This window comes from Sminthopsis crassicaudata, chromosome 1, assembly GCF_048593235.1.
Source record: "Sminthopsis crassicaudata isolate SCR6 chromosome 1, ASM4859323v1, whole genome shotgun sequence".
NCBI lineage: Eukaryota > Metazoa > Chordata > Mammalia > Dasyuromorphia > Dasyuridae > Sminthopsis > Sminthopsis crassicaudata.
This window is the reverse complement of record NC_133617.1, coordinates 341,374,696-341,400,921: the sequence shown is the minus strand read 5'-3', so window position 1 is coordinate 341,400,921 and position 26,226 is coordinate 341,374,696. Positions and strand designations below refer to the sequence as shown.

At 38.3% G+C, this 26,226-nt stretch overlaps 1 long non-coding RNA gene across 1 annotated transcript; it reads left to right on the top strand.

Moving 5' to 3' along the window:
- LOC141554226 (uncharacterized) lies at window positions 1–25,096 on the top strand. The gene is made up of 3 exons (XR_012485799.1): window positions 1–118; window positions 19,983–20,116; window positions 23,956–25,096. It is a non-coding gene; the product is annotated as an uncharacterized LOC141554226 (long non-coding RNA).
- Window positions 25,097–26,226: the final 1,130 nt, after the last annotated feature.

Genomic DNA, 26,226 nt, shown 5'->3' with positions numbered 1-26,226 from the left:
AGGGTGGGGTGGCCATTATGTAGTTCTCTCAGAAATAAACACCTCTCTTGCTTGGCAACTCGTCTCTGTGTCCAGTTCTTCCTCGGAAGCCGGTGACGACCGAAGACCCAGAAGATGGGTAAGTAGAGGGCAGATACTCCACTCGCGAAGCAGAAGCCCACAATCACGCATCTATGGGAACTGGCTTGAGCCACCTCATTGTTAACAAGAGCCACATTGATCAGAGTTGATCATCCATAATCATCTTATTGCTGTGACAGGGGTTAACTATTGTTATGAGAACTTTTTTTCCAATGGAATAATTTTTTCTGAGTTCAGAATTTGCTTCTTGATATTTATTCCCTTTCTTCCTCGTCTAACTCTTCTTGTAGCAATTTAGAGTATCAAAACTTAGTTATCATTCCTTGAGCCCCTTGAAATCCATTTTCCTAAAATTTATGGGGCATGTCAGTCCAGATCTAGTGTTCTTCTCTGTCAAATTACTTAGTAAGGGAGAGTACTGCTCTCACTTCTTCCTCCTCCCAAGGTACTTATCAGATACATCCCAGAAATCTGTTAAGAACCAGATCCAGGACAGAATTTTCTCTTCCTTGTTTTTTACCTTAAGAAGTATGTATTAATAGTGTAGGGCCGGATTTAAGAGTAACTTAATGTTTGCAAAGGACATATAAACATTTCTATAAAATCTGAGAATATAAGTGATAAAAGTCAGTTTAATGAAAGCATTTCTAGAGAAGCAAATATAATCTAGGATCTAGCTTTCTGGTGACCCGATTCAAGAAAGGGAAAGAATTTAAGAACCTGGTGGAATATTCACTTAACATTTCTCTTGGCTCATCTCTTTCAGATATCAGCTGCTCAAACAAGTTTTGTCAAGTGCTAGATAGAGGTTAATTCATGGTCGGATTCTTTGAAGAATGTCTGAAATGGCTGTTCTACATTATTGATTATTGTTCTGCATTATTGAACTGGCATGTCTTCTTTAGACACCAGATGTGCAGGAGACAGAACTGAACTTTTGAACTGATGAAAATACATCTCCTTTGTATTCTTGGCCTAATCAACTAAACTTTTAACTTTTTAATTTTTATTAAGCACCAACAATGTTCTAGGCTATGTTAGGCTCTGTAGAATACAAAGGCAAATATAAAACAAGCCCTGATTTCAAGTTTATTTTTTCTTGAGAAATAAAATATGCATACCTAAGTACATTCAAAGTGGTTTTTTTTTCCTTGACTGTGATCTCATTGGTATAAAGAATTCATGATGAAATTACTCCCTTAGCCAAGTGCAATGGCACCTGGTCAGTGACTTAGGAGGTTACTGAAGCCTTCAGTGATCTGTCCAGATTCACACCTAGTATGTGACAGAGACCACACCTGCATCCACATTTTCCTGATACCTAGACTTACTCACTCTCCATTTTTCCATGACTACCTATTGCATAAAATGTATATAAAATAAATATAAAGTAAAATTTTGGGGGAGGCAGAAGCAGTTGTTAAGGATTAGGAAGGGCCTCATGGAGGAGGTAGTCTTTGATCAGAAATAAAGAAAATAAGAATTCTAAGAGGAAGAGGCAAAGAATTATGTTTTAGGTGAAAATGAGATGGAATAGTATGTATGTGAAAAATAAATCCAAAATAATTATCCCCCAAAATGGGTGCAACTGAAAATGAACAACAGAGGGCTGGATGGTAAACTACATGAAGCAGGGTAATGGATAATTAGGCAGAAAAGATAAGGTAATGTCAGGTTATTAAAAAACTTTAGATGTCAAATACAGGAATTTTTATTTGATCCCATTAGTAATGAGGAGACACTGGTATTTACTGAACAAAAGAGTGACATCATCAGACTTGTGATTTGCATAACAGGAGCTGTGTGAAGAATAGATTGGGGACAAAGAGAATTAAGCTGTATAAGAACAATTCTTTTATGCAGGGTAAAATGAATATCCACTCCGCTATCCCCCTAAAGAGTCAGGCACTTACATAATCAATTGAGATCTTGAACATTAGACTCAGATATTCAGGTCATTAATGTTGCTCCATTATACAGATTAATATATACATATGTTTGTTTTCCTTTGTCTTCCATCTCTTTGGTATATAAGCCTAGTAATGGTATTGCTTGATTGAAGAGTGTTCACAGTTTATTAGTCCTCTGAACACAGTTCAAAATTCTTCTCCAGAATGGCTATATTGTTTTACAACTTTACCAACAGTGCATTAATGTCCCATGTTTTGCCTTCCCTTCAATACTGTCATCTAATCAGTGTGATGTCATATTTTAAAGTTGTTTTAATTTACATTTTTCTAATTAATACTAGTTTAGAGGATTTTATATGACTATAGATACCTTTAATTTTTCCTTCTGAAAAGTGCCTATTTATATCCTTTGACTCAAATCTCTACACATTTGAAAAATAAAGTCCTTTTCAAAGAAACTTGCTATAAAATGTTTCCCCAATTCAGTTTCTTGCTTTCTTTCTAATCTTAGCTGCACTGGTTTTGTTTGTGCAAAACCTTTTTAACTTCATGTAATCCAAATTATCCATTTTGATTCCTTTGATCCTGTCTTATTTTGCCATTGATCCTCTTAACAATAGCTCTGACATGTGCTTAGTATTTTAAAATGCTTAGCATGCAAAATCTCATTTGATCTTCACAAGAACTCTGTAGGGAAAGTGATGGAATCACCAAAATTAGTTAGTCAGGATTTGAACTGAAGTCTTTCCTACTTCATGTCTAATATTTTCACCACTGCTCTACATGAAGATGTTTCTCACAAAGCCTCTATGAGGGCCATGTAGAACATCTGATTTTGAGAAGGTTCTTATTATGATGAGTGCACCAAGATGAATGAACAAACTATTGGATTGTGTTAAGGTACTGTCCATTTAAAGATTAGAAATGTTTGCTAACAGAGAATTTCAGTTTAGTTTAGTTGCTGCCACATTTCTCTTTCTGATCATAATTATCTAACAGGTCCAGCTGCTTAAGGGTACTCTCAGTTTGAAGTAATAAAACAATGTCATCAACATAGAGGAGGCTGCTTGTCTGTTTGCTATGGTTGCAGGGCATACAAGTTCATTTAATAGCTGTTTTCAGTTATTTAATATAAATGAAAAAGAGTGCAATCTGCGATACAGATCTACCTATTGTGAATTGGAATTCATCTGTCAAAAAAACCTGTTTCTGTCCACTTTGCCTTTGGCCATTATGCTATTTTACAGAATTAGAAAAAAAAAGAATGAATAAGCCTTAAATCTATTCTGAAGTTACACTGTTTAACCTACAGATGTTCCCTTTTCTAAAATCTAAGGCTTCTAGAAACTGATAAATGTTGAAAGAAAATCTATTCAAAAAACTACTAGATGCATTTCATTATGTTAAGTATTGTAATAGAAAGATGCTGTTACAAAGATGCTGTTTAGTCATTTCAGTCTTGGGTTTTTGTTTTTTGTTTTTTGAATCTCATCTGAGGTTTTCTTGGCAAAGACACTGAAGTCGTTTGTCATTTCCTTTTCCAGCTCATTTTACAGATGAGGAGACTGAGACCAATAGAGTTAAGTGACTTACCCAGGATCACAAGCTAGGTATTTTCCAAGGCCAGATTAAAACTCTGAAAAATGAGTCTTTCTCAACTCCACGTCTGGAAATCTATCCATTTTGCCACCCAGCTGCCCAGTAGGAAAACTCATTTCTAATAAATGGCAATGGGGAAAAAGACATTCAAACAAGTTAAGAGATTTTGGGTAGTTATCAGGTTTGGTGGAGATATTCTTTAAAGTATTATTTTGTGGTTTCAGTCTAAAATCCTGTGAATGCATGGAGGTGGAAGAGTTTAGTGTAAGATAGATGAATATCTTAACACAGGTGGATAATAAAGCATATGAAAGAGGAGTACTCTAAAATAAATATGGAAAAGAAAGTAGGAGCCACATTGTGGGGGCAGATTTATTCCTGTATTAAAAAGTAAATTGCATCTATTTTATTTTATAGGGAATTGGGAACCACAGAAACTATTTGAATAGGGGTTGACACAGTGTGTAGACTTTTGCAGTCTAAAGGAAAGATCTAGACAAAGTGGATGCACACAGTCTCTTCTATAGATCTATTTCCTGGATTCTCAAAAGCTGTGTCAGTTGAGTACACAACTGAGCATGTATGGATTACTGAGCCAAAATGACTTCGAGCACAGACCCAACAATAGAATTCATGTTTTTTTGTCTAGGGAATACCTATGATGAACATTGAGAAATTTGTTGGTTGTACAAAAGGATAAACGGAATTTCAAAGGTCTAATCCAATCCATGCATCCCAAAATGGATCTAAGTGACACAGTGCTGGACTTGAATTTAGGAGAAATGTCTGACCCCGAGTGAATCACTTCAACTCTCTGTGCCTGTTTTTTCATTTGTAAAATGAAGATAATAATAGCACCTACCTCTCAGGATTCTTGGGACTATATAAATTCTAACTAGAGCTAATCAGATCTCACCATTGCTCACATTTCTACATCATTTTGTATTTTTAAAAAGTATGTTGTGTGTTGGATTACCTGACATCTAGGGGAGGGGGTGGGGGGAAATGGGAAAATTTATAACACAAGGTTCTGCAAGGTTCTACCCTGCATCTGTTTTGTAAATAAAAAAGCTTTAATAAAAAATAAAAATAAAATTAATGAGCCAAAAATTATGTGGGTAACTGTTTTTGATAGTCTTTACTGAATCAAGTCTAGAATACAAGGTTCCTAGATAAGGCTGTATATATATATATATGTGTGTGTATATATAGGCTCTACATAATGTTGACAATGATCTCCACAGAGAGAAGGGAGATCTCTCCCAGAAGAGAGTGTGATTTTCTTCAAAACTCAGGTGACTTAAACAATTGGAAAGATGCCCATAACTTCAGCTTTTCAGTAAAGTCTATGGTTAGTCTTAGGAACAGCAATACTGAAATCACACTTATTTAGGAGATGAAGGAAAGATACTAGTGTAATCTAAAATAGCCATCTCAAGAATGTAGATGAACAAAGAAATGATTATTAAATAATAAGGGTAGAAATATGTGAGGAAGGGCTGATTATTTCATAATTTAAGCAATTTGACTAGAGAATATGACACACACTCTTGACTAATTCTATGAACTGCTATTTGGCATTATTAGGCTATAATGATAAATGAATATGATGAGATATTTTCGTTTTTGATTTAGGAAGCTATCTTTCAGGAAGCAGGGTAGAGTGGCCCTTGCCAGGGAAGGGTTGGGGATTTACAAGTGGGACATGATGATGGGGAAGTACTTTCTAGGGGTAGGAGGAAGGATAGCAACGTATCAAGCATGGCAGAGGAGGAGTGCTTGCCAATATCAGCAGGATCTTTGGGGAGTGCAATCCCTGTCAGCCAACAGAGTTAAGGTTAAATACACTCTAAGGTGGCAGCTGCATAACTATGGGGAGAACAATGACCAAGGGAATGCATTCAGCAAAGATACTAGGGAAGATTCATGGCTCCTTTCATAATGAAAGTGCCAGGGCCCAGGGGCAGCAGTGGCTCAGCCAGCCGCCAGGGGCAGCTGCTTTCAATCTGTATCTGGATTTGCTAATTAACAGCTTTGTAAATGGGATCCATGTTGATCTTGAGATATGCTGAACTTTTCTGGTAGGAAGCAGGGGCAAGTAAATGAGCAACGTGAGGGAGGTGGACTGGAGTAGTAACAGAATTCAGAGTAACTCCTGAATTCATGGTGAAGTTCTATTTTTACTCATCCTCATGGATCAGATTTTAGAATTTCTTTTTGCAATATTTGCAAATTCACAAACATAAGTGATTGAACTGGAGAAACAGGGATCAAGCCAGAGTCACGAGTCAGCCTTTTCTGGTTAAAAACATATCTCTGGTGAACCTTGGCCCCAGGCATCATTAACTTGTAGAGGGTGATATTAAGTTTTAGGGTTTCCCTTTTGTTGCAAAAAATAATATTAATAAATCTAGAAATCAATGCTTAATTTGCATTAAAAACTATGTACAGAGGAAAATTATCCCATTCTAGATTTCCTAGAATGAAAGTTTTAGCAGAAATATTTCCGATCCTGATACTGAAATGAGTTACAAATATGCAAACCTTAAAGCACTCTACAAATTCTTACTATTATTAAAGTACCTTAAAATTGTGGTTCCAGTCTGCACAGAAAACATCTAGATGAGAAAGCTGTCAAATTGACTTAGACATTTAGGAAATCTGATTGGACATTAGTGGAATATGTATGTTAATCTGTGTCAGGCATGTCTCATCAGGCAGCTGAATCAGAATCAGGAAAAATAAATTACTTTGGTAACTCAGATGTTGGTCCTTTAACATCAACGGAAATAAATCATTCAACCCACTCTTATTACTACAGCAAGCTAATTTTGTTGGAAAACTGGGGAAAAAAAGACCTACAACCTTCGACATTAGGGGATTCTTTTCTAAAAATTGTCATTTTATAATATAATGTGAAAGCTGGAGAAAGGTTAAAGAGTTTAATCCCAGTGTCCCAAAAGTCTTAGTGCAGTTTTATGCTTTATTATGTTTTACATAATAAAACTGCACTAATAGTTTCAGGACATCTTTAATTTGTATTTCTTCAGCCTACTACATTCAAAAGGGGACTTTTAGTCTTAGAACAAAAATAGCACCTTTTTTATAGTCAAAAAGCATTGGTTCAAATACCACCTTGGAGAATTTGGAAATTCACTTAATTTTCCTGGACCTCAGTTTCTTCATTTGTAAAATGAAAAGTGCTGGACCAAACAGTCACTGGGGTATCCTCCAGCACTTTATTATCTCTTGATCTTATATAGGATTGTTCTATCCATCTTAAGATCTAAAAAAAAATGCATCCCCCTTTTTTTAGGAGCTGTGAATATAAAATGTTACAGCTGTTATCATTAACACTGATAGGATTGAGTAAATCTACTACAGACATCTGGGATGACAAGTGGCAAATCAACCTAGTCCATAGTTGGGGAATTAATTACTTTTTCTGTCCACTGTCTCTAGAGGTGAAGGTCTTAATATAAATCAAGTGAAACATAAAGTGAAACTATATGTATGGCATGAATTTCTGTAAAAAAGTCCTAATCTGATGTCTCTTTGTAATATTGAGGTGATTTTAGAGATTACAGACAATGTGAAGGTGCACACAGAACATAGAAGAAAAAGAAATATATTGGAAAATATTACTTGGATTGAAAAATTTAAGCTTAAATGTTTATGTACTACTCAAATATTTCATGACTACATATCACAAATATTTTAACAGATAAGTCAGAAAGTATTGTACATTCCAAGCGTTGAACACCTTTGTGTCTGAATTAGATCAAATGGTCAGAGCAAAGGTTAGAATCAATACCAAATTAGAATAAGGACAGGAAGAAGTGTAATTGCAAATGCTCCCATTTAAGTTATTTAAGTAAACTGTTGACTCTGAAAAAATGGGAAATTAAAGACATTGAGATTTTTATTGTCAAGACAAAGAAAGTGATTTTTTAAAAGAGTTGATGTTGAAGAACTTTTTTTTTGTTTGTAAATCAGGAATTTATCTAATGTAAAACTGCCACAAAGAAGTCAAAAGAACCCAGAGATATCCTGAATCAGCAAGCAAGTGATCTGGTCAAGTAGAGAGCCATGATAATCAAGGCTGATTTAGAGTACCATTTACTTGAAAAATGTTATAGAATCCACCAAAGGTTTGTAAGAGTATGAAGCTATAAACAGTGAAAAGTAGTAAAAGAAAAAGTGAACTGACAAAATTTTGCACGAGGACAGGTGACAGTGATACCAAGTCATGCCGAGAGGATTTGTGGCAAACAGCAAATAGGCTAGATTTGCCAGTATATTTATAGTGACTATACTTATCAATGATAGCAATTCTGTTAAATTTAGTTATCACTGTCTGAGTATTTGATATTGTGTGCTAATAAGATAAAATGCCATTTAAAATGAAATTGTGAACATGAGCAAATATAAATAAAATCTTTGCTGAAGGCAACACAATTTTAAAGTCATTCAGAAAAAACATTAAGATATTTAAATGAAAATAGTCTTTTAGAGTAGAAAATATCATTGATATGCTAAAACACTGTGGGAGAACAGAGGAACTATAAATACTCATAAATTTGCTTAGATAAAATATTTATTAGAATATTTTCTAATATTCTATATTAGAATATTAGAATATATAGAATGTCTATATGACATTATGAAGGCCTGCTTGATTACAATATGAGACAGAATGAAGCAGGTTTTTGCAGATAATTTCCTAAAACTAGACATTTCTAAAGTTATACAAATGACTGAGATGTGTAAATACCATATAATACTTCTGTGGTTATTTATTGAAGGGACTTCTATAGCTGAATCCCCAAACACAAATATTTAAGTCTGACTATACTGGCTACACCTGCAACAATATGGTTTGAGTGGTGCAGACACTAAGTGAAAGTACTGTCATCTGTTATTAAATGAAATTTTCATCTTGTGTAGTTTGTTCTGTTATGCTGTGGATTCAGCTTTATAAAGTTCAAATATATTTAGTACTTAATTTTTTTTTCTGTGATTTCTGGGTTGGACAGATATAGAAAAGCTAGAAATAGCTTTTTCCATCATCTTCCTGATCAATAAAATAAACATTAAATGCCTGTTATGTGCAAGATCCTGCGCTAAATGTTAGGGATACAAATAAAAAAAAAATAAGTTTCTGCCCTCAGAGAGCTCACAATCTAATTGGCAAAGACAACACTCAAAACAAAGCTGAAAAGTGAGTGTAGGTGCTAGAAGTGATTTGGTGCAAGCAGAACTTTTGACTTAAATGGAGAGTTAGAAAATTCAAAGGAAGACTTTGGTTAAGAGTTTGGTGCTCCATCTTCCAGATCTCCAATTGAGGAGTAAAGGCAATTGAGAATCCTGATGAAAGTAAGCACTAAAGCTGATGAAAATCTCTCTGATAAGGATGGTGAAGCTGAAAATGAACTCTGTAAAATTATCGTGTGACTTAAAAAATAATTCAATCTATACAGAAGACTATTTCTAAACTTAATTCCCATAATAAATATATGTTAAAGCTGCAATTTTAACATTAGAAAACATTGAGTAGGTATTAAATCACTCTCTTGTTCTTGTGTACAAATGGGACAGAGTAAAATGCAAAGCAGCCAATTAGCTTGAAAACATAAATAAGCCAGTAAGAAATTCTCTGAACGTATCACAGTATTGATATTTTTCAAGTTTTAAAGATTTTCATGCTTCAGTTAAGACTGAAATTGTTAGAGTTATTGTTACTTATTAGTGATAAATAATATAAAACTTTGACAAGATCACTCAAAAATCTTTAGTAACTAAGGAAAAAAGATTGAGAAAATGAATAATACTACTTTTTTAACCAATACTAATTTTTAGAGCTCAATCTTTCTATTATGTGCTGTAGTAAATTGGAATGACAATATTTTGTCATCAGGTGGAATGTATCATTCATTCAGCTGCATGACTTAATTGGAATATGAAGGGATATGTCCCTTGGGTTTTCATTCTGAGAAGCTCTTTCATACCTTGGTTTCCGAAATGAATGCTTATTTTTGTGCATTTAGTGAGGTAGTTTTGTTTTTTAATGTACAAAAGAAAGTGAAAGGGAGGCAGTATATATGTGTGAGGAAAGGCAAGGCAGAAACAGAAATAGATACAGAAAGAATTAGTTAAGGGTGATGTGCTATGAAATAACTCATATAAGCTACACATAAGTTACTCACATAAGAATGTTAGAATAAGCACTTGAATTCAGTTCTTCCGAATTCAAACATAGGATTCTTTCTATTACATACTATTACACAATCCTGATCCTGATATTTCTTTGCGTAATAACATTCTCTACATAGTTTGATAATTGATCCTTTTTTACTTGCCAAATCATGAAATTTCTTTACAACATAGATGTTATATTTGGGTATGTGAATGTATATGTATGTCTGCGCTTCGTCTGTATTTTCATGTTTTCATTTTCTATTTCCTCACACAGAAGTAAACTGAAAAATGGGGGGGGGGGGGAGACTGGGAAAGGAAAAAAAATGTCCTACAAGGAAGTATGGTTAAAAAAAAAAAAAAGTCAGAGAAGTCCCACAATAGCACAGCCTGGTGAAACAGGAGAAGTCTAAATTGAGATATCTGCATTACATTTTGCCTATTTAAGATACTCTCTATATCATCAAATAAATGAAATTAGGATGATGTGTATGAGTTAGTTGAGTCTTCTGACATCAAGCTTTTTCTAGACTTGTTTTTTTTTTTTTTTTTTTTTTTTTTAAGATAATCCTGCTTACGATCTTCTTCAAAGGCCATTTCTCCACAGTACCTTATATATTCAAAATATTTTTTACACTTAAAGCCACTTAATATGCAAAGTTCTCATTTTGTTATCACTTGTATCAGTTATTTTGAACAATTTGGCATAAAGTTCACAAGACTTTGATATATTCTTTAGTCCTCCATCCTGAAACCATGCTTTTATCACGTGATATAAATGAATAGTACATTTTCCCAGTTCTAAACTTGATTATTGCCCAGAGCTTTTAAAATAATTTTAAAGCAGGTGAGTTTCCAGGCCATTAACAAAGTTTTTATCTCTGTTTCTTGGATAACTTTTTTTAACTTTTCAAGACACATGGCATAATACATACCATGAAATAATATTCCATCTTCATTTTGGAATTCTGTAATACCTGAAACAATTCTTCTCAGTATAATAATGTATTTATCAGCATTCTTCATTCAGTAGAAACAAAATTTTCACTGGTAAAATATACACATGCATGTATACAGACATGTATATAGTACAAAACATTTTGGGTATATGTTTTACTATCTAATAAAGATGTCCAAATTTTACAGGCTTATTTGGATTTCCTTTGACAAGAATTTTGGGAGAGATTAGAATTGAAAAAGAAAGTTTCATCAACAAAAATTACCTTTTTCTAATCTTCAGTACTCTTTTTATTGTATTGCCACAAATAGCATTGTTTTTTACTAAAAACAAAAATGTCCAAATATTTAGAAATCCAATCTAGAAATAACAACCTCTACAGTATTTAAAAAAAAATATATATATATGTATATCTCTATGTAGCTATATCTATAGGTATAGAGATGAATCCTTTAAGTGTAGAGAATATTTTCTCATGACCTCAAATCCAACTTAACATGCCCCTTGTGAGACATGATCACATATAGAGCTTATGTCTTGGGCATACATTTCATGAATTTTAGATTTTAAACCTGTAGCCCCACATTTCTATTCATATTTTATTCAAAATATTTAGTAAGTTGTTCTACAATTATGATCATGTTCTAGATTATTTTTGTCTCATGAATAAATACTTCCTACTTTGCTGGGAATGGTTTTTAAGTAGTATGTTAATATGCTTCATTATGTGCATTGAATGAGCTGAGATTTAAAAAGCTCTTGAATTTCTTTTAAAATTAAAATCTCCAGGTAATACATTAAAGGTCAGAGGTTTTATTATTTTTTAAAATTTCTTCTCAGATTGCTTCTGTATCTATTTCTTTGTCCTAATATATATGCAAGACTTTTAATTTTCCACAAGTGACAAGTACAGCATATTCATTATCCCTAATCATGTAAGCCTCCCTTACATTGACTAGCTGCTTGAATAATGTTCCTGAGACTTGGGGTTTTTTCTATCAACCCAGAGTTGTGAAGGAAATGCTTTCTCATGGCTGAGTCTTTTCAGAGTTATCTTCATTTGCTTGATGCTTTACTCCTAAAGGTTTTGCTATAGTTTTTAAAAATGGTACAATTTGCTCTAGAGGAAACACAGTGAAAACTGTGCTTCCACAAGGTCTTCTGTTTATGTTTTGGTGTGATATAAGAAAGCAATGTATATATTTCTGCTGACCATAACACCTTATCTTATAGACATCAACAATATGACTTTTTGGGGGGTTTTGTTTTGGGGTTTTTTGCTGAGGCAATTGGGGTTAAGTGACATGCCCAGAGTCACACAGCTAGGTATCTGAGGAGACATTTGAACTCAGGTCCTCCTGACTTCAGGGCTGGTGCTCTATTCACTGCACTACCTAGCTGCCCTTATTTAACATTAAGACATTAAAGATATGACTAATAAAAACAGCATACTATAGTAAATAAAATGGTCAGAGTAGAAAACAAAAATACCTGGATATGAATCTAGTCTTTTACACTTACTAGCTCTTTAACAACAAGCAATTCACTTATCTTCTCTGACCCCATTTACTAATCAATAAAATGGGAATATTCATACTTTTAAGTACCTGTCTTACAGGTTATTGTGAGCCGCAGATGAGATGATTAGTGTACAATACTTTGCAAACTTTCAAGTGCTTTTCAAATGTCAGTTTTGCTCCTATTATTAAAAGGTCAGGGATAAGTGAATGGTAAGCGCTCACTTTTACTTAGTCTCAGAAAAAAACAAGTAATTTTCTACTCAGTATGAGGAAGAATGTCTTAAAAGTAAGAACTAGCCTCTAAATGGAGTGATCTGCCCTAGGAGAGATTGAAGAATCCATTAATGGAAGTAGATATTCAAGCAGAGACTAAGTGATACCTTAAAAGGGAGGTAGCTGGAGAGAAATGAATGTGGGCTATAAGTCCAGAATTTGTTTAAAATTTTAGTTGAATCTTCAGAGTTCTTTAACTAATCCATAATATGTCCTGCAAAATTCAATCCATAAATATATAGTTAATGAACACTTACTCAATGCTAATCCATCATGCTAATTGCCTGAAGAGAAAGAAAAAAGTAAAATCAGACCATGCTGTCAAGAAGCTTCCAATCTAATATGGGACATAACATACATAAAAATCTATATATATAAAACCCAAGGGATTGACGGGGTGGAAAGGAGATTGGGACAATCCTTCTTCAAGAGGCGACCCCTAATCTGAGTCCCAAAGAAAACCAGGGATGATAATTGTACCGTCCCACCCAGGGGACACTGATTGCCAGTCCTGCCTAATCCTAGGCCTTCATACATACAGACCTATACATACACACACAGACAACATGTGTGTCTATCAATATATCTAATTAGTCACTTTAGCAGCTATGGGGAAGATTGCCACTGAAACAGTGGATGTACTTGTGGTGAGAAGTCTAATTAACAGGCAAGAAGTGATGATTACCTGAGTTAGAGTGGTAGCAGTGTGTGAAGAGAAAAGTATTACAGACAGAGAAAGAAATTATGCTACCAAGAAGTCAAGTAATATGGGGATTGAGGGAAAAAATAATTAGAGATGTTACAATTAGGAGATAATTGACAACTTGGAGAGAAATAATTTGGTTCCCCCCTTTTGATTCAGTTTATGTCAATTTTTTCATCTTTTTTTTTTTTGTTTTTTTGTTTTGTTTTGTTTTGTTTTTTTACTGCTACAGCTAGTATTTCTAGAACCATAGTAATTAATAGTGGTGATTATGGGCATCCTTGCTTCCCCTCCAATGTTATGAGAAAGACATATTATTTATTGTCCATTAAAGATAATGATCATTCTTCATTTTAGATAGATATTATTACTAAAGAATAGTCCATTTATTCCTATGCTATGTAATTTTATTTTATTTTATTTTTTTAACAAAAAAGGGTACTCTTTTTTTTCCAGAAACGCTTTCTAGGTCTATTGATGTTATGTTTTTCATTTTTAGTTATATATAGGTACTATTTCATTTAGTTTTCCTAACAGTGAATCAACCTTGCATTTTCTATTACAAATCCAACTTGTTCATAGTCTATAACCTTCCAAATGTATTTTGAAGTTAAACATTTTTGCTAATATTTTACTCAATATTTTTGCCTCAATTCTCATGACAGAGATCTAGTAGTTTTCTTTCTCTGACTTGTCTGCCAATCACTGCTGATTTCCGATCATCTCTTAAATGCTATTTTAGATTGAATAAAAGTGCTTACATCTGTTTCCAAATCTCTAAACATTTTATTTTATGCGTTTGTGGATGTTCACTGACATATCATAGGACATTTGAGTTCCAATATATATTTCACATCATCTTATCCAGAAGTATGAATTGAAATCTATCAATAAAATCATGCAGCCCTCAGTGTAATAGCCTATTAACTGTCCTCAGTCTATAAAATGCAGATAATCTCCTGATATATGCAGTAAAACCAGCAAAATGTTATATAAATGAAGGAACCCTAAGTGATACTGAAAACTCTGAGGTCTATTAATATGTTAATGATCTAAACCTAAGGTGGCCTGGATAAGAACTACTCTTATCCCTTCCAACCCTAAAAAAAGTGAGCTTTCAAAATTCTGCCTCCCTCAAATACTCTTCTTTTACTTGCCACTAGTCCACACTGTCTGGGGGCTCCCAAATCCAACCTAGTTATATTATATGTGATTTTGGAGTTGCACCTCAGAGTGGATGAGTAGGGAGCCATCAATCCATCAGGAAAAAGCAAGGGAGTGCAAAAGAACCCTGTGCTCCTTCTCAGGCAGATATCCCACCCCCATCATTCTCTGGTCATAATAGAACACTGTCTGTATTAGTTTCCTCAATTGTAAAATGGGAATTATAACAGCACCTACTTTGCATAACTATTGGGGAGATCAAATAAAATAATATCTGTAAAGTGCTTAGCCCTGTGGTTGGCAAATAATTGGTTGGTTGATTGCTGTCCTTAGAGCAGAGTTATAGTGTGTCTGACTGGCTGGTAAGACCAGTCTGAGCTCAGAATGCTCTGCCACTGGTCAGACAGAAATAGTCCCTATGAACAGTGAGGGTAGCTTCTCTAATTGTGCACATCCCACATTTATGTGGGGCTAATTCGATTCTGCTTTGTTCATAGAGCACAACACCTTCTCTGATGAGGGCATGCCATGTTGTTGTCCTGTGCCAGTGTCTCTCATGTCATACGATGAATTCTAAAGTTCTAAAAAAAGACCTTGAAAATGTTCTTGTATCGCTTTTTCTGACCATATTGTGAGCCCTGGTCCTCTAAGAGTTCTCCATCAAAATCTTTTTGGCAAGCCTCCATTTCACATTCAAACAATGTGGTCAGCCCAACAGAGTTGCACTATGCAGCTGAGCTGGAATGCTTAGCACTATAGTTAGAGAGATAATCTCAGTATTTGGTAGCTTATCCTGCCAAGAGATCTCCAGAATTTTCCTTAGACAATTCAAATGGAAGCAATTCAATTTTCTGGTATGGTACTGGCACATAATAAACTCTTTATAAAAGCTTATTCTATGCTGCTCTCTTTAAGAGAAGAAAATAGAATACATTGTTCACAGACCCAGAAAGAAAAATGAGTGATATGTTCATCACTCTTTATTTAAATGAATGAATGGAAGTAGTATACAATTAAGATAAAATTCAAGGAATACATTTCAGTAAGAATATGCTGATTCCATTTGATAAGTCAAACAACATGACATTGGCTATGTGAATAGCACACCTTTGATTTGATGTAGTAATGAAAAAATCTCAGTAATTATCATTAGAACTTTTCTAATTAAAACGCTACTAATGTTGATCAGTAAAGAGTCATTTATCCAGTAAAATTTGGCTGTTAAAAATACTTCTTTTCTAGGAATGGCTCTTATTATATCTCAAAGAAGTAAGCTTCTTCAAAGTTTTCCACAAAAGTTTACTTAATCAAGATTCAATTTTGTGTTTTTCTAAATTCAGTTTTTTTTCCTTTGAAAAAAAAAATATTTACTGAACTAAATACAAAATAAAAAAAAAAAACAATAACAAAACAAAACATTGTCATGTGCCCAGAAGAACATCAAGGAGGATTCAAAATGTATAATGACAAATTTCCATTTCAACAAATTATGTATAATAGATGAGAATATATTCCTGACTGTCCATATTTTCGTTTCCTTGTAGATTTTTCTTTTGTTCTCTGCTGTACACTTTTAACTTTGTTCTTTTTTTTTTCCTATTTTATCTCTTTCACCTCCCCCAGCAGGCTATAGTTAAACTCAGACTCACATCCTCTGAAGAGGGAGATGAGCAATACCATTCAAGAGCAAATCAAACTCCTAGTGATCTTTTAGGAAGTCACATCCTCAGAAGAAACTTCACATTCAATTGAGAAATCCTGGTCTGATTATCAAACCTCCCCAAACTGTCTTTTTGCACTGAATTTGGCATTGCCCATTCCACTGGCATTGCCTACAACCCTACAGGCCAAGCCATTGTTGAACAGGCTAATCTTTTTTTTAACTTTATATTTTTATTAATTTTATAATTATAACTTTTTTTGACAATACATATGCATGGGTAATTTTTTACAACATTATCCCTTGCACTCACTTCTGTTCCGAATTTTCCCCTCCTTCCCTCCTTCCCTCCATCCCCTCTCCTAGATGGCAGGCATTCCCTTATGTGTTAAATATGTTATAGTAAATCTAGATACAATATATACATGCAGAAACGAATTGGATTCAGAAGGTAAAAATAACCGAGGAAGAAAAACAAAAATGCAAATAGTTTACACTCATTTCCCAGTGTTCCTTCTCTGGGTGTAGCTGATTCTGTCCCTCATTGATCAATTGGAATTGGATTAGATCTTCTTTATGTTGAAGATATCCACTTCCATCAGAACCTTCATATACCATAATTTACCCAACCATTTCCAATTGATGGACATCCATTCATTTTCCAGTTTCTAGCCACTATGAAAAGGGCTGCCACAAACATTTTGGCACATGCAGGTCCCTTTCCCTTCTTTAGTATTTCTTTGGGATATAAGCCCAGTAGTAGTACTGCTGGATCAAAAGGTATGCACATTTTGATAACTTTTTGGCATAATTCCAGATTGCTCTCCAAAATGGCCGGATTCTTTCACAACTCCACCAACAATGTATTAGTGTCCCAGTTTTCCCACATCCCCTCCAACATTCATCATTATTTGTTCCTGTCATCTTAGCCAATCTTACAGGTGTGTAGTGGTATCTCAGAGTTGTCTTAATTTGCATTTCTCTGATCAATAGTGATTTGGAACACTCTTTCATATGAGTGGAAATAGTTTCAATTTCATCATCTGAAAATTGTCTTGAACAGGTACTTTAAAGATTCTCCTGTCTAAGCAAGAAAAGGAGGTATTAGGGATTACAAGACCCTCTACCCGACTCATGCAAGCCTGCTTAGGTACAGTCATATACAATTTTCACATTCCTTGGATCTCACCCCAGCAATGTGCTTCTGGCACTTGCAGAAAGTGTGGCTAACTAACAGACTGGCTGACAAGGACAAGAGCCCTCTCTCCCAAGTAACGCGCAGGAGCTTAGATGGCATCTGAAAGGGTTCAGGTTGGGTCAAGGTTTGGGGTCCCCGGGATGCTCTTGCCATTCCAGATGCAGACCCAGTGGATCCCAACCAGAAACATGTGACCCAGGGAACCAAGAAGAGAAGGACCAGAGGACAGACCAAAGGCATTGGCCAGATGTCTGTCAGCAGCCCTCCAGACGCTGATGGCAGCCATGTCCCTCCTGACCGTGACACCAGAGACAGCACCAGTGTAGCAGCTGAATTGGACCATCTTGGGTGATGTGTAACCCCTAGAGACTGACAGAACTGGACAGTGGACTTGTGTGCTTCTCCCAATGCTACCTGACTCATAGGATGGCCTGAGGAGCAGCTTCATCCTGTTTTCCACTTACAGACAATGCCTCTAAATTAGTGGGTAAAAAATCAACACGCCCACCTGCCAAAGCTAATGAGGCAGTGCTACAGGACATGATTTTGCTTGTGTACACCCCTCCTCTGGGCCTTCCTTTACCAAAAGGTGTATACAACTGAAACTACAGACGTATGGCATCCTACCTCTTTGAGCATAACTTTATTGAGTAGGTTAAACACCATGTTATCCATGCTTGGTTGTGGCCACTGTGGGGCCTAGTTCTTAATGTTTTACTTGTGCTTGCTTGATGTGATGAGCGGTCCCCGCTTTACAAGAGAAGAGAATTGTAAGGGTCGGAGAAGCCATGCGATTTGGAGGTAAAAGGGCCTTGAAGCCTGAGATCTCCATGTGGTTTTCTGTGATCAGCAAGGACCACCTCCCGGATGGGAGTTCTGGCAGGATTGAAATCTGCATCATCAAGGGGAAGTGTCTCCTCTCTAACTGGCTGTGCCTGTGACCTCATACACCGATATAAACTATGGGGGTGAGGAAGTAGGTCCTTGTACCGGGAGTTCTGCTAGGAGAAGTGAGTAGCGTCAGAAGGGTAGCATATGAACACGTGAACAATAGATGCTGAGCTTGCACATAACTGTCCTCGGGAGCTCTATTGTATGTTAAACCACCACTCCATTGATGTCTGCAGACCTAAGATTGAGGAAAGGTTGGTGTGTGTTAGACGTGGCCAGGGATTCCTCTGAGGGTCTGGGACGTAGGAGAGACTGCTGATAGTGATTGCTGAGTGGGCAGTCACAATAGAGAACCAGGAAAAATGGCCCATTCAGGAGTCAATTAATTACAGCACTATTAAAGGACTTATTTTGCAGGAGACTGAAGTTCCTTATATTCAGGCTTTCATGGCTTTATCTCAAAATCCTAAATTAAGATTAAATTGCAAAATGTTGCTGGTCAGGTTTAATGCAGAGAAACTGGAGGTACAAACCAACCTTTTAAATGGCCCCCTCTTTTTTGCTCCTTTAGGGACAATAAGCTTCTGTTCCCCACTGCAGCCCCCAGCAGGAGGGCTTGCATATCCCCTCCAAAACCACCCCCTTATCAAAAACAGGACCTTGTATCCCAAAGCTTCCAACTCCCCTCTCCTCCAGAGCCAGATTCTGGGATCTTCCCACTCCCTCAGCCCTCCTCATACAAAAAAGTGGGATCCCTTTCTCCTCAACGGGCTCCCTCCCGCCTCCTCCTGAGGCTGCCCTGACCCCAAGCCTCAATCCTTCTCATTCTCCTCCCCAGGATCCTGATTCAGCTACAGCTGCTGCTTCTAAACTCTGTCCCTTGAGGAAAGTTGCCGACCTCGGGGAGGAATGGTTAGAGTGCAGATGCCCTTTTCCATGTCAGATCTTTCCCAAATTAAGGAGAAACTGGGCAGGAATCTGAGGACCCCACCAAGTATATCGAGGGGTTTAAAGCCATTACCCTCCAACACAATCTGTCCTGGGGAGATATTAGTATCATCCCCTCTTGCACCAGAGAGCAGTGTTTCCCAGAGTGTGGTAAGCATACCCCTAGGGGTTCAGGAAGAGTTTGGTGGGGATTCGCATTGCACCTTGCTTAGCTGAGCCTAATTCTACATTCTCATGAGTCAGTCAAGACAATCTTGCGAGGCACGAATATAACCGCACCTCATTACAGAGACAACTTACTTCATTACTAGTTAGTGGCTTCTCCAGGCGCCTGTGTATTTTTAGCTTTTGTGCGATTTTTCTCATAGGAAAGGCTTGTTATGTGCTTTAATAAGTCCCACAGATTTTGATTATTTTTATATAGAAGGATGAAATTGTCTGTGCTGAGATAACAGATTGTCATAATTTGGTTCCCTGGTTGTTAATTTTAATCTGAGATGCGGCTCCATGTCCAATAGTCTGCTCTTTTTTTTCAACTTAATGTCTACAAACGCTGAAAAAGCAACTTCACATAAATATGAAGTTGGAAAAGACAAGATGTATTTCAGAACGTTTTCTGTTAAAACAGGATACACATGTTGCATTTGTAACCAGTGATGTTAAAGTAAGTGATGTTAAAGTACACTCCTTATGTTTATTTTTCAAGAATTCATCTGAAGCCAATTCCAACAATTGCTCTTCTTCCGCATGTGACAAACTTTCTGGCATGGATTCATATTTTATTATGAATAACTTTTTTTCACTTTATTATTTTATGTATGCACCAAAAAAAGAAAAAAATATATTTTGATTATTATTAAAATACATTCTTTTTTTTGACAGGGGTACTTAGCGTTACAAAAATTATAGAAGGGGTACACATATGTCAAAAGTTTGGGAAACACTGCCATAGAGGAACAAAAGAGAATCTGGGATCTGGCCTGCAATTTGGGGATGACATGGTGCCTCCTCCCCTGGTAGGTATCAACCAGAAGCAATAGCCGGGCCAGTCTCAGACCTTGGGTGGAACTACCACGAGGGAAGTGCAGAGAGAGAGAGAGAGAGAGAGAGAGAGAGAGAGAGAGAGAGGGGGGGGGGGGGGGGCACTTCCTAACTGCCTCACTGAAGGCATGAAGAGGGGAATTAAGAAGCAGGTTAATTATGACAAAATTAGGGAGAACCCAAGCAGCAGAGGAGAACTCCGCCCTTTTCCAAGGCTGCCTTGTAGAGGCTGTGAGGAAATTCTCATCTGGACCCCACTTCTCCACTTCTCCAGAGGGGGCCACTGCCCTCAGCATGCATGTCTTCAACCAATCTGCCCAGACACAAGGTGCAAGAAGTTACAGAAGTTAGCTTTGGGACCCCAGACTCCCATGACCCAATTATTGGAAGTGGCTTTTGGAGTGTTTAACAAGAGGCTCTGAGCTGCACTAGAGGAGGAGGACGGCAGGGCCAGTGGGATTAACAAAGAGCAGGCTCACCTTCTGGCTGCTGCCATTTCCAAAGAACACAGAGGGTTGTGCATTAGGTGTAAGGGACATTGGACAATCAACGCCCTTGGAAAAGACCCCCCAAGCCCTTGCCCTGAATATAACAAGAAGGGCACTGGGAGAGGGACTGCCCAGACAGGGGTAGAGCCACTGCCTCAGGCCTCGCCCTCCGGTCTCCTCAGGACCAGTAGGGCCGGGGTTTGGCCAGACTCCCCCCCTTACTCCATCACCACTGCCAAACCCAGGGTCACTTTGGAAGTGGCAGGTAAGCCCAATGAGTTTCTTTCTGATGCGGGGCCTCTCTTTCCATTTTGCTCTCCCATTCAGGTACCACTCGCCCCACTTCCCATAAGGTGATGGGACTTGACAGGAGACACCAGAAATGTTAGGAAACTCCCCCTTCCTCAGGGAGCTATTGTTTCCACATTCCTTTCTAATAATCCCTTCCTGTCCCACCCCCCCCATTGGGGTGAGACAATGATGAAGCTGGAAGCCCAATGCTCTCTCCCTCTGAGCATCTTTTTGTACTCCTTTCAAGACCCTCCCAGATTCCCTATGGGAGGAAATACTTTTCTGTGTGGGACCAGGGAATCCCTAGGGCGAAACATGCCACCCCAGCCCTAATTAAGCTGCCAGATCCTAGTGTATTTCCTCATAAACACCAATATCCAATTAAACCTGAGCCCAGGGAAGGATTGCAACCTCTGATTTTAAAGTTCCTTAAATTTAAGCTTCTGACTCCCTGCCAGTCTCCATCCAAAACTCCAATTCTTTCTGTCAGAAAACCAAATGGGGAGTTTCTCATGGTGCGGGATCTCAGGGCAATTAATGAAGAGGTCATTCCCATCCCTTCCATTGTACCTAATAACCCTTATATGATCCTCCCTCAGATTCCCAGAGATACGCAGTGGTTCTCCACTCTAGATCATAGACACTTTCTTCTGCACACTTTTGCATAAGGATGCGCCACTTCTCTTTGCTTTTGAATGGGAAAAGCCAGGGGAGCTTCCCCATTAATTGACTTGGACACTTCTGCCTTAAGGATTCCAAGATAGCCCACATCTACTTGGACAGATCTTAGCTGAGGACTGAAGGGAGTTTGAGATGTCTGGTAGTACCATTATCCAGTACACGGATGACATTTTACTCTGCAGTCCCACCAGAAAGGAGTCCCTAAAAAAGCAGCCACAGAGCCCTACATTTTCTAGTCTACAGGAGCTAGAGTCTCCTTACCTAAAGCCTACATCACCTGTCAGTCTGTCAAATATTTGGGCCACAATCTCACCCCTACTTCCGGCTCTCTGACTGAGGGGAGAAAACAGGCCATTCTAAGCCACCCAGACCCTGCCTCAAAGAAGCAGCTGGTTTCTATAGGATGTGGATTCCTAATTTTGGCCTTATTGCCAAACCCCTCTATTATTCTATTCAAGGGTCCAATAACCTTCCTCTTGAATGGGGACCTGAACCGGCAAAGGCTTTAAAACCCTGAAAGCCAAACTGACCTCTGCCCTCCCTGACTTAGAGCAACCTTCCACCCTGTATGTGGATGAGAGGCATGGGCAGGCTTTGGGGCTCCTTACTCATACTCTCGGACCCAGACCTGTTGCTTATTTCTCAAAGAAGCTGGACTCAGTTTCCCCAGGACGCCCTTCCTGCCTCAGAGAAGTGGCAGCCACAGGCCTTTTAATTGAGCAGGCCTCAAAACTGATTTTGGGACAGCCATTAGATATTTTAACCCCCGCCTTCAATGGCTTTCAAGTGGGAGACTTACTAGATACCAGGCCCTCCTGCTAGATACCCAGACCTGACTCTGAGTCTGTCACACTTTAAATCCTGCCCCTCTGCTCTCTGACACCTCTCAACCAGGAGACATTATCCATAATTGTGAAGAAGCTCTAGATTCTGTCTACTCCAGAAGATCTGACTTAAGGGAAATTCCCCTTGAGATCCCAGATAGGGATAGGTCTCGATTTCTTGAAAATGGGGAGAGAAAGGCAGGCTTTTCTGTGGTGACCCTTTTTTAGTACCCTGGAAGCTAAGTCACCACCTCCTGGGATGTCTGCTTAGAAGGCTGAGCTCATGGCTCTAACCAAAGTTTCAGAACTGGGGAAGGGACTGAGAGTCAACATCTATACTGACTCCAAATTTGCTTTGCATGTTTTCCACACTCACAGACATACATGGAAGTAAAGAGGTAGAAGAAATTCTGCATCTATTGCAAGCTATCCATGAACCCATGGAGATCTGTCATTTTTTGTAAATGACACCAGAAGGGAGATTCACTTCAGGCCAAGGGAAAAGGCTTGCAGATTCAGCTGCTAAAACAGCTGCCCGTTTGACTATAGCAACTTTAATTTCCCAGGTCCTTCCTATCCTAAGTTCTCAGAAGGGATGGGACACATCCTTTCTTCCTCTGCTTGGTTTCAGAACCCTCAGACCACCTCTTAATCCCAGAGACAAGTCAGTGGAAAGTGATCTTTGGTCTTCATCAGGCAACACACCTGGGAGAAATGCACTCCAATCTCTGGTGAAACGCATTTTCACTAGCCACAAGCCGGGAGTAACAGTCAAACAGGTCTGCCAGGCCTGCCCAGTCTGTGCCCAGGTGAATCCTGAGGGAGCTGTTAAGCACCCCCCCAAGCCAGACCAGAGAAGGAGCACTTCTCCTGGTGAGGATTGGCAAGTAGACTTCACGCATATGCCCCTCTGTAATGGTTTCAAGTTGCTTTTGGCCTTTGTTGACACATTTACCAACTGGGTAGAAATTTTTCCTTGGAGGGCAGAAAAAGCTCATAAAGTATCAAAGTGCTTGCTGAAAGAGATCATACCTGTTTTGGCCTGCCCAGCTCCTTAGAGTGACAAAGGGCTGGCCTTTACTTCTCAGGTAACCCAAGCTGTAGCCAAAGCCCTTAAAATCCTCTCCCCCCCTCCACTCGGCCTGGGGTCCTCAGGCCTCTGGGAAGGGGGAGAAAATGAACCACACCCTCAAGCGAGTCCTCATTAAACTGCTTAGAGACTCAGGAGGATTGGATAAAGAATCTCCCCTTGGGATTGCTTAGAGTCAGAATCGTCCCTCAGGAGACAATTAAGCTGAGCCCTTTTGATGTTGTGGGGAAGGCCTTTCTTAACCACTGAAGCAACTTCTCTCACTCAGTTAGCTACTCAGCTATGTGAAGTTCAGAAGGCCCTTTCTGAATCCACAAACAAGCATCTCCCTAAACCTATAGATGCTCATGCTCAGGTTGTCTCCCCTATGTTTGGAATGGTGAGATAAGGTGAAGAATTTACAAGAATGATTATAAATTCTTCTATTACATCTCTTTCAGATACCTGAGGATATCCCATGAGCCCATAGAAGATCTGAAGTTTCTCTTTTGTAAGAATTCTGAAAAATCTCTGGAGAAGGAAGGTGAAATTGCTCATAATCTCCTCCTCTCCTCATCAGGAAGACTCTACTCCTGATAGTCTCTACAGCTTTCCTGGTCTTACTCTGTGAGCCCTCACCATTAGGTGTTAACTTCCTGGTCAGACCAGGGAACGTGTGGTCCAGGAGTGTTGGGTGTGCCATCACCACCCCCAGGGTGGCCCACAGATGTGGCCTAATGCATTCATTGCTAAGGTCCTCCCTGGACACCGCCCCATTGGTACCAGCTACCTCCAGGGCAACTACTCTGACCCAACTGTCCCCTGATTTCTGGGGGGAAGGATCTCATATCTACACATCACCACAGAGACAGTGGTTGTCACTGTTTCCCACAATGGCCACATTCACATCCCTGATGTGGGACACTGACCTGTACCTCCAATACTGTGGGTGCAAGTGAGCGTGATCTCTCTCAGGCCTGCCACAATTTCACCTCGGCAACTTGCACCAGCTGCATAGGTGGGTCACAGGCCAGGTGCACTTATGATTATGCTCCTCCCCAAAGGGTAACAGTAGGGAAGCCATTCTGGGATAGGTATCCTGGCAAACTAACTCACAATGCTACCGCAGCACCTTCTCCTCCATAACCTCCTGAAAACTAGCATTCCGATTGGTAGAATGTTATGAGACTACAATCATCCTTGGGAGGAGCAAAGTGAATGCGCAACAAAATCTGACCTCGGGTACCGATTGTGCACCTAAGGATGTCTTTCTCTATAAAGTAAGTCTTCCATTCCACTTCAACGTTTCCAAGGAGCCTGTTAAAAAGAATGCCTCTGACTAGACCCCTCCCCTACCATAATTCCCTCTACCCAATGCTTAACCCCTTTAAACACTAAGGGTCTCGTACCCTAGGCTACTTTACCCGTTGTAATGTCCGGACTAGCTCAACCTTGGGATCAGCCCAAGTCCTTGATCTCAGTGGAGGAATAAATGAGGCAGATGTGCTTGTAAAATATACTTTAATTTTAATTTAATATACTTTAATTTTAAGTGGGAGTTGGCTATTAAAAATATTATGAATAAATTATTTTTTAATTACTGGTGTGTGGTTTATATATTACATTTACAAATTACTACCACTTAATGAGAGATCTTTTATAACAAAGTGAAATAATTAAATAAAAGCAATGCAGTGAACTCATCTTGAAGTATATGAAATAATTCACATCTGCAGCAATGACTCCTACCTATTTTTAATGCTTTTTTAACGAACAAAAATCTACTTTCCCTTCCTCTTCCTCATATGATTAAAAAAGGAAAAGCAACACTAATTGCCTGAAACAAATACCGTGTTTCCCCGATAATAAGACACTGTCTTATTATTTTTTTGGGACTAAAAAACACCAGAGGGCTTATTTTCAGGGGAGGGCTTATTTTATCCTCCATCATGCCTCTTTTATCCTCCATCATGCCCATTTTAGCCTCCATCATGCCCCTTTTATCCTCCATCATGCCCATTTTAGCCTCCATCATGCCCCTTTTATCCTCCATCATGCCCATTTTAGCCTCCATCATGCCCCTTTTATCCTCCATCATGCCCATTTTAGCCTCCATCATGCCCCTTTTAGCCTCCATCATGCCCCCTGAGTGCTTATTTTATTCTCCATCGCTTACTGAACTTACCGAGTTTTTAGATGGTCCTGTCCTCAGCTCTACTCCGCGGCGCTGCTCTCAGTAGCGCCAGCAAGCAAATCACCAGGGAAGAAGAGGATGACGCGCTCACTGCTGCAGCTCTGATTGGATGCAGCTCGGAGCGCGACGTGCGTTTCACCCGGGAGGGGAGGGCGGCGCTGCTTACTGAAGGTACCGCTACGCAGCATATAGCGCAGGGGATCACCATGATGACCGTTTTCATAGTAAGTTCGATAGGGCTTATTTTCGGGGGAGGGCTTATTTTAGCGGAATATTAAAGAGTATGTGGGTGTCTTATTTTCAGGATAGGTCTTATTATCGGGGAAACACGGTATGCACGGTCAAGCAAATAAAATTATCTCATTGACTCTTTACAATAACATGTCTCATATTCTTTTGTAAAGTGAAAAATCCATTTGTAATGAAAACATGAGCTTTTTTGTTTACTAAATAGTACTTTCTATCTCACTTTTTATTAAGGTAAAAGCTACTTGTAATGTGAGGGTGGAAGAGTACATATGTGGGTCATTTAGAGGTT